The sequence below is a fragment of the Rutidosis leptorrhynchoides genome, chromosome 3 (assembly GCF_046630445.1).
Source record: "Rutidosis leptorrhynchoides isolate AG116_Rl617_1_P2 chromosome 3, CSIRO_AGI_Rlap_v1, whole genome shotgun sequence".
Classification (NCBI taxonomy): domain Eukaryota; kingdom Viridiplantae; phylum Streptophyta; class Magnoliopsida; order Asterales; family Asteraceae; genus Rutidosis; species Rutidosis leptorrhynchoides.
This window is the reverse complement of record NC_092335.1, coordinates 125,646,195-125,655,000: the sequence shown is the minus strand read 5'-3', so window position 1 is coordinate 125,655,000 and position 8,806 is coordinate 125,646,195.

The following is an 8,806-nucleotide window of genomic DNA, read 5'->3' as shown; positions in this document are numbered from 1 at the left end:
AAATACCCGTGTGTGATGGGGTATTATTTGTTTAACACATAAAAGTGTAATATCTAGATATTTCCATCCATTTCACATTATTTCCCAAAAACTAGTACGTACCTAACTTATTTCCTCTCAAATCCTAAATTATTCCAAGCTAGAAATTTGATTGTAAGGCTTTAAGGATTGATTCATATCATCCTTGTGATCATCTAATCAGGTTTGTTTACTTGAATCCTTGCTTTGATTCTTGAATAAATGGGTTTTTTTGTGTTCTTGAATAAAAGTGTGATTTTAAGCTTGAATCTTCATATTTGGTGTTTGTTATGCTTAATTGATGTTAGAAATAGCTTATATATATGTTTGGTAGCTTCCATATGCTTAAAATTTGTTCAAAATCGCTTAAAAATTGAGTTTTGGGCAAAAAATCATCAAAATCAGCGAAATTGGTTCGAAACCCAGTTTGCTACAGTACCCGAGTTGCTACAGTACCCGAGTTGCTACAGTACCCGAGTTGCTACAGTGTCACTATTCGCTACAGTTCCACTATTTGCTACAGTACCGAGTTGCAACAGTATCCGAGTTGCTACAGTCCCGAGTTGCTACAATACCGAGTTGCTACAGTGTTACTATTTGCTACAGTGTCACTATTTGCTACAGTACTTTTATGAAATTGAAACGGGCGTAACTTTCAAACCGTAACTCCGTTTTTGATGAATCAAATATCGTTGGAATCGTATTGAAGAGTACTTTTCAATGATGAACTTTTAAGAAACTAAATCAAACTATTTTTGGGTCGGAAAAGGAGTTTTAGTGTGTATGTCGTGTTTTGCACGCACCTGTATGCCATTATTGAATGGAGTCATGATGTAGATTCATAAAATTATGAATATATGGTGTTATGACCTAGTTTATAGTATGATTTGATTATACTATTGATTGAGATATGTATATTGACTTCGTTGTGTTGTTCTCAGGTGATAAGAACAAGGAAGAAGCTCAGAAGTAAGATAACTGAGCTGTAGCTGGTAATCGGTGAGTGGGTCTATCTCCGGATAGAGTTTAAGTAGCATATCATGCTACCGTGTTTTACTCTTTTACCATGCATAGTGTAAAGTTGCCATGTTAGATTATATTGTATGCCTATTGCTGTTTGTGAATTGTGTGTACACTGTGTGAATGGCACCAGTCGTGCTTAGGGGAGACTGGGGACTCTTGACTGTGCTTAGGTGAGGTCAGAGTTCGTATGAGGTCAACCGTGCTTAGGTGAGGTTGGGTCCATAGGCTACTGATTGTGAGTATAGTGTGAAAGATGCACCCCCTGCATCTGGATATCTATACTGTGATTGAGTAGCAGGGACTATCGGTAGACTCAGGCCCGATCAGCTGGGAGTCGTGTGCTCGTACAAGCCGCCGATCCTCGTATTGCCTTATTGTTTGCTAGTTGGTAGTTAGCAAGTATTGTTGTTAGTATATAGCTTGTGTGTGGCTTAAGCTATATCTGTTAGATAGATTCCATTCACTTAGCGGTGCGCTAATCCCCCACATATTCTCCCCTTGCAGGTTTAGGTACTGTTAGTTGGGAAGGGTGTTGTTGCAGGAGACATGTTCGACAACCCAACTCTGATGTGGACTTTTGTATAAATCATGTTTTGTAATAACGTAACACCGTTGTGTAAACTTAAACGTAATGACGTGACTTATAGTGTGTTTGCTAATAAAGTCTTCCGCTGTGTTTTAAAAAAAAAAAAAATGGCCGGTGTTACAAGTTGGTATCAGAGCATGGTTTGGCAGCAAATACGTGCGCGTATTTTGTTCCCAAACTCTGAGGCAAGTCAAACATGTCTGTGGGAGTGGGGGCTAAGTGAAAATAGGATATACGTGTGTTAGTTGTGATTGAACTAACTGTTATCCACTAAGCTTTTGTGTGAGCTGTTTTGTAGCACAGGTATGGCTGATAGAAACGCAACTGGCCCATCCAACCCCGGAACATTCAGAGCACCAGAAGAGGGTATTGAGTCTGATGATGATCAGAATAGTTACATTCTTCAGTTAGAGAGCAAACTAAAGGAGGCTGAAGACAAAATTAATGAGCTTGAATTGGCGAGACATTCTGGAAATGATGATACACCACCTGGATTTCCAACTGTGCAATCCCAAACGATACCTAATGTGCCCCAGAACCAGCTTCAGAATCAAATACCTAACCAATATTATACGCCACCACAAAACACCTTTACTTACCAAAATCCCATGATGATGAATCCATACCAAATGCAAATGTTCCAACAACCTTACATGCAACCACCCAAAAGATGTACGTATAAGAACTTCCGTGATTGCAAACCCTCCGAGTTTTCTGGAAGTACTGATCCGACTGTAACTCTCAATTGGTTACGAGAAATTGAAAGGGTGTTTGAAGCGTGTCAGTGTGAACCCGAGTTGAAAGTGACGTATGCTAGTCGAATGTTGAAAGGTAGGGCTATGATTTGGTGGGATTCTTTGATTTCCACTATACCAAAGGAGCAAGTGAGTATGATCACGTGGGAGCAGTTTTATGGGAAGGTGTGTGAACAGTATTGTAATCAATTTGATATGAATCGAATCAAGACTGAGTTTCTTGAAATGAAGATGACACCTCAAATGACCATCGATGAAGTGGTAGAGAAGTATATGGATAAACTGAGGTTTGTGCAACAGTGGGTGCCGGATGAAGCATCTCGTATCCAGCATTTTGTTAATGTCATTCTGCCAGAGTACCGAACTTTTGTTAGAACAGCTACATCGTTGTCTCAAGCTGTTGTGATGGCTAAAATGGTAGAAAGTGATGTTCAAGCCGCCAGAAACAGAATGTTTGGTAATGTGCAACAACAAGGTGGGCAAGTATCTGGTCAATCAGGATCCAAATCCAAGAAGTTTAGTGGGTTTAAATCGAAAAGTAAAAGTGGCCAGAATGGTTCTGGGTCTGGAACAGGTAAAGGCAATTGGTGTCACTCGTGCCGAGCTTCTCACAGTGGTCAGTGTTCTGAGGCTACAAGAAGATGTTTAAAGTGTGGTGTTGTTGGGCATGAGTCTTCAGCATGTCAGTACCCGAATAGTGTGTGTTGGAGTTGTCACAAACCAGGGCATCGTGCTGTTAGTTGTCCGTCCAAGAGTGGTAGTTCCGGGGTAGGGTCAGGAGCGCGTTCAGCATCAGCTGTAGGGTCAACTGCCTCAAGTGGGCAGAAGAGGAAGAACCCTCCAACAGCAGAGGCCAGAGCTTTTCAGATGTCGGTTGAGAATGCTGTGGCAACCGAAGAAGTGATCACCGGTATGTTTCTAATCAACTCAATACCTGCTCGCGTATTGTTTGATTGTGGTGCCAATAGGTGTTTTATGTCCTTAGATTTCTGTGCTAAGTTGAATTTACCAGCTACTGTATTACCCAAGCCGGTTAGTGTAGAAGTAGCCGATGGTAAGATCACACCCGTCACAACATATGTGTCTGGGGTTTGTATAGAGATTGAAGGGAAGTCTTTCCCGGTGACTTGCTTAGTGTTGCCTATTCCTAGCTTTGATGTAGTATTAGGAATGGATTGGTTGAGCTCGCTTAGGGCTAATATTAAGTGTGATAGGAAAATGATTACCTTTCGTTCGACCGATGGAACCCGTGTTGTGGCCCGAGGGGAGCGGGGAGGGTATAATTTTCCGTTGATAACCATGATGAAAGCGAAAAAGTCGATGACAAAGGGTTGTGAATCATTTCTTGCATATGTGATTGATGCGAAGAAAGAAAAGAAAACAGTGGCCGATATTCCGATAGTATCAGAATTTCCCGAAGTGTTCCCAGATGAGTTACCAGGTCTGCCGCCGGTAAGGGAAGTCGAATATAAGATTGAGTTGGTTCCTGGAACAACTCCAGTTGCAAAAGCTCCATACCGATTAGCGCCATCTGAAGTCCGTGAAATGATGTCACAAATTCAAGAGTTATTAGATCGTGGGTTTATCCGACCGAGTTCTTCACCGTGGGGTGCTCCGGTATTGTTTGTTAAAAAGAAAGATGGGACAATGCGTATGTGTATTGATTATCGTGAATTGAACAAAAGAACAGTGAAGAATAAGTATCCGTTACCTCGAATAGACGATTTGTTCGATCAGTTACAGGGTGCTTCATTCTTTTCTAAGATAGACTTACGATCCGGATATCATCAGGTTCGTGTTGCTGAATCGGATATACCGAAAACAGCGTTCAGAACAAGGTATGGTCATTATGAATTTCTTGTCATGCCGTTTGGGTTGACGAATGCGCCAGCAATCTTCATGGATCTAATGAATAGAGTTTGTCGTCCGTTCTTAGATAAGTTTGTGATTGTGTTTATAGACGATATACTAGTGTATTCAAAGTCCGAAAGTGAACATGCTGAACATCTGAGACAGGTTTTGAACATGTTGAAACGTGAACAACTATTTGCAAAATTTTCAAAGTGTGAATTTTGGTTACGTGAAGTGCAGTTTTTGGGTCATGTGATTTGTGCCGAGGGTATAAAAGTTGATCCGACAAAGATAGAAGCGGTAATGAATTGGAATTCTCCGAAGACTCCGACTGAGATTAAGAGTTTTCTGGGATTAGCCGGTTATTATCGCAGATTTATCAAGGATTTCTCGAAAATAGCGGGTCCGTTGACTAAGTTGACTCGTAAAGATGTAGCCTTTCGATGGACTGATGAACAGGAAAAGGCTTTTCAGATTTTGAAACAGCTACTGTGTCAGGCACCAGTGTTAGCTTTACCAGAAGGTTCAGACAACTTCGTGGTATACTGTGATGCATCATATGCTGGGTTGGGTTGTGTATTAATGCAAAGAGATAAAGTAATCGCCTACGCCTCGCGACAGTTGAAAGTTCATGAGAAGAATTATCCAGTGCATGATCTTGAAATGGCTGCAGTAGTGTTTGCTTTGAAACTGTGGAGACACTATTTGTATGGAACCCATTGTGTTATATGTACAGATCACAAGAGTTTGCAGTATATCTTCTCACAGAAAGAATTGAATATGCGTCAGAGACGATGGCAAGAGTTGATCAAAGATTACGATTGTGAAATTAAATACCATCCGGGTAAGGCAAATGTGGTTGCAGATGCGTTAAGTCGTAAAAAGTCAAGTGAAAATGTGAAATTTCTTCGTTTGAATATAACTTCAGATTTGATTAACAGCTTAAAAACCATTCAGGCCTGTGCTTTAGAGGACGAACATATTAAATCTGAACAAATGACCAAACGAAAAGTGGACTTAATTGATGACTCACGTGGACTAAAGACCTTAAACAATCGTGTTTGGGTGCCTAAGCTTGGAGATTTGAGGGATTTAATCATGACGGAAGCTCACAAATCCAGATTGACAGTACATCCGGGTAGTAATAAGATGTATCATGATTTGAAAACAGTGTATTGGTGGCCAACAATGAAATCAGATATCGCCCGTTATGTCGAAAAGTGTCATATATGTGCTCAAGTGAAGGCCGAACATCAGAAACCTTATGGTTCGTTACGTCAGTTACAGATTCCAGAGTGGAAATGGGAACATATAACGATGGATTTTGTGACCAAATTACCTCGAACTCAGAAAAGACATGATATGATTTGGGTAATAGTGGATCGTCTAACTAAAAGTGCTCATTTTCTTGCTACTCGTGAGACAGCTTCGTTAAGTGAGTTAGCCGAATTGTATTTGAAAGAAATAGTTAGTCGTCATGGTGTGCCGTTATCGATCGTTTCAGACAGAGATTCCAGATTTGTGTCAAATTTTTGGAATAGTCTTCAACAGAATCTGGGTACACGTGTGAATTTAAGTACAGCTTATCATCCTCAGACAGACGGACAGAGTGAAAGAACGATACAGACTTTGGAGGATATGTTAAGGGCTTGTGTGTTAGAATACGGTGGTTCGTGGGATACACATTTGCCGTTGGTCGAATTCGCGTATAATAATTCATATCATTCGAGTATAGGGATGCCGCCCTATGAAATGTTATACGGTCGTCGTTGCAGAACTCCGACTTGTTGGTTAGAAGTCGGGGAGAAACAGTTTGCAGGTCCCGAAATTGTTCAAATGACAGCCGAAAAAGTTGCAATCGCGCGAGAAAAATTGAAAGCCGCTAGAGACAGGCAGAAGATGTATGCTGATCGGCGTAGACGTCCGGTAACCTTTAATGTGGGTGAACGAGTGTATCTGAAGGTTTCGCCGTGGAAAGGGGTTATCAGATTCGGTAAATGTGGTAAGTTAGCACCGAGATTTATTGGTCCGTTTCCGATCAGTGAAGTGTTGAATGATCAGACTGTGGTGTTAGATCTTCCGCCAGAATTAGCCAGTATTCATAATACATTCAACGTGTGTTATTTACGTAAGTGTAAAGTCGATGACGAGACACAAATCGTACCGCTGGTAGATTTGAAAGTTGATTTGAGTAACAAGTTGGTTGAGGAACCTATTCGAGTGGTCGACAGAAAGGTTACTGAGTTAAGAAAGAAAAAGATCCCGATGGTTTTAGTAGAATGGAAACACAGCTTAGGGTCTAACTTGACGTGGGAGACAGAAGAGTTGATGAAGACCCGTTACCCTCATCTGTTTGAGCAAGACCAGATTCCGAGGACGGAATCTTCTTAAGGGGGGTGGATTTGTAACAGACTGAAACCCGGGCTAGTTGTAAGTTGCCTATTTTGCCATTAGAGTTTGTGCTTAGTCTTAAGTGCTTTTATTTTAATTATTTTATTAGTGTTTTATTATAATTGTGTTGTGACCAGTTTGTGACAAGGGTCCCAGAACAGGTTTGTTTATTTTATTTGGACCTCGTTTGGGCTACCTAATCTTGTGCGAAAGATTTTAGATAACTGGTAAATACCCGTGTGTGATGGGGTATTATTTGTTTAACACATAAAAGTGTAATATCTAGATATTTCCATCCATTTCACATTATTTCCCAAAAACTAGTACGTACCTAACTTATTTCCTCTCAAATCCTAAATTATTCCAAGCTAGAAATTTGATTGTAAGGCTTTAAGGATTGATTCATATCATCCTTGTGATCATCTAATCAGGTTTGTTTACTTGAATCCTTGCTTTGATTCTTGAATAAATGGGTTTTTTTGTGTTCTTGAATAAAAGTGTGATTTTAAGCTTGAATCTTCATATTTGGTGTTTGTTATGCTTAATTGATGTTAGAAATAGCTTATATATATGTTTGGTAGCTTCCATATGCTTAAAATTTGTTCAAAATCGCTTAAAAATTGAGTTTTGGGCAAAAAATCATCAAAATCAGCGAAATTGGTTCGAAACCCAGTTTGCTACAGTACCCGAGTTGCTACAGTACCCGAGTTGCTACAGTACCCGAGTTGCTACAGTGTCACTATTCGCTACAGTTCCACTATTTGCTACAGTACCGAGTTGCAACAGTATCCGAGTTGCTACAGTCCCGAGTTGCTACAATACCGAGTTGCTACAGTGTTACTATTTGCTACAGTGTCACTATTTGCTACAGTACTTTTATGAAATTGAAACGGGCGTAACTTTCAAACCGTAACTCCGTTTTTGATGAATCAAATATCGTTGGAATCGTATTGAAGAGTACTTTTCAATGATGAACTTTTAAGAAACTAAATCAAACTATTTTTGGGTCGGAAAAGGAGTTTTAGTGTGTATGTCGTGTTTTGCACGCACCTGTATGCCATTATTGAATGGAGTCATGATGTAGATTCATAAAATTATGAATATATGGTGTTATGACCTAGTTTATAGTATGATTTGATTATACTATTGATTGAGATATGTATATTGACTTCGTTGTGTTGTTCTCAGGTGATAAGAACAAGGAAGAAGCTCAGAAGTAAGATAACTGAGCTGTAGCTGGTAATCGGTGAGTGGGTCTATCTCCGGATAGAGTTTAAGTAGCATATCATGCTACCGTGTTTTACTCTTTTACCATGCATAGTGTAAAGTTGCCATGTTAGATTATATTGTATGCCTATTGCTGTTTGTGAATTGTGTGTACACTGTGTGAATGGCACCAGTCGTGCTTAGGGGAGACTGGGGACTCTTGACTGTGCTTAGGTGAGGTCAGAGTTCGTATGAGGTCAACCGTGCTTAGGTGAGGTTGGGTCCATAGGCTACTGATTGTGAGTATAGTGTGAAAGATGCACCCCCTGCATCTGGATATCTATACTGTGATTGAGTAGCAGGGACTATCGGTAGACTCAGGCCCGATCAGCTGGGAGTCGTGTGCTCGTACAAGCCGCCGATCCTCGTATTGCCTTATTGTTTGCTAGTTGGTAGTTAGCAAGTATTGTTGTTAGTATATAGCTTGTGTGTGGCTTAAGCTATATCTGTTAGATAGATTCCATTCACTTAGCGGTGCGCTAATCCCCCACATATTCTCCCCTTGCAGGTTTAGGTACTGTTAGTTGGGAAGGGTGTTGTTGCAGGAGACATGTTCGACAACCCAACTCTGATGTGGACTTTTGTATAAATCATGTTTTGTAATAACGTAACACCGTTGTGTAAACTTAAACGTAATGACGTGACTTATAGTGTGTTTGCTAATAAAGTCTTCCGCTGTGTTTTAAAAAAAAAAAAAATGGCCGGTGTTACAAAAACAGTTATAAAGCAAGCATGTGTCTCACCCCAAAAGTTATAAAACAGTTATGAAACAGTAAAAAGTGGGGCTATGAAGTTCACCTTAGTAGCACAAAAGAGTATTCCACGAAAGAATTGAACGGAAGGACGTGACCGAGATCTCAACCTAGAGATAGAACGTATGATCAGACATTGCCTAACAGACAATAGTATATAGTAC